This window comes from Tenrec ecaudatus, assembly GCF_050624435.1.
Source record: "Tenrec ecaudatus isolate mTenEca1 chromosome 9 unlocalized genomic scaffold, mTenEca1.hap1 SUPER_9_unloc_3, whole genome shotgun sequence".
NCBI classification, from domain to species: Eukaryota; Metazoa; Chordata; class Mammalia; order Afrosoricida; family Tenrecidae; genus Tenrec; species Tenrec ecaudatus.
The window spans coordinates 1075801-1076749 of NW_027457622.1; the positions used below are offsets into that span (position 1 = coordinate 1075801).

The window sequence follows — 949 nt, forward strand, 5'->3', positions numbered from 1 at the left end:
ACAAATGTTCTTGACATAATATATCTATGCATTATGACAAGAGCTGTAAGAGTCCCCAATATAATGATTTAAAAAAAAAAGATTATGAGTGTACACACACCACAGTCCTATTCTGCCCACTTACCAACTGTTCTCATTAATTTCACATAGTTGGATACTGATAAAATAGAAAAAAATTATGAAACAGAATGGCAAATTCCTTTTTATAAATCCACATATAACCAGTTTTAGAAACACATATAGTAAAATCGGAATGGTCCAAAAAGATCAGCACAGACCCTGCCCAAAGATTACACTCAAATTGGTGAAGATTTTCGCATTTTTTGCTTCAGTAAAATATCAAAAGCTTCATTAAAAATCCATACTTAAAAGTCAGTTGAGACTACTACACTAAGATAATTTTAAATTGTCAAGTAAAATCAACCCACTTTAACCTAAGTAATAGCTTGGCTCAAATAAACAAAAAAAAAAAAGGAAATCATTTGTATGTACTAGGCTTCTTTAAAAAATCACTTATATAAGGTCAAATGGTCAATAATTATTGTTTAGAAAAGATGAGAAGACATGGGGAAATGGAAAGTAGATTAATGAAAATGGGACAACCTGAACAGAAATGAATGCTATTGCATTGTGAAGAATGTAACTAATGTCAATTGACAACTTGTGTAGACATTATGGAAAGAGAATCTAAACTGCATCTAAGCCTTCACTGAAAATGCAATGAAATATCCTTTAAAAAATAAAATAGGTAAATAAATTTTTATATCTAATTTTTTATTTCATTTCAGGTAATCAATTTCGTATGGGCAAAAGTATAAACAGTTCTCCAAAGAGGATGTGTGTAGCTAATAATCACATGAAAAGATGTTCACATCATGAATTTTGAAAATGCAAGTCAAATCACGGTAAGATACTATTTCATCCCAATTTGGATGATTATATAGGAACC

The 949-nt window shown here is 29.8% G+C and overlaps 1 pseudogene; it reads left to right on the forward strand.

The window, feature by feature from the left end:
- The first annotated feature begins 224 nt into the window (after nt 1-224).
- Nucleotides 225-324, forward strand: LOC142435914 (U6 spliceosomal RNA; annotated as a pseudogene).
- The last annotated feature ends 625 nt before the right edge of the window (nt 325-949 follow it).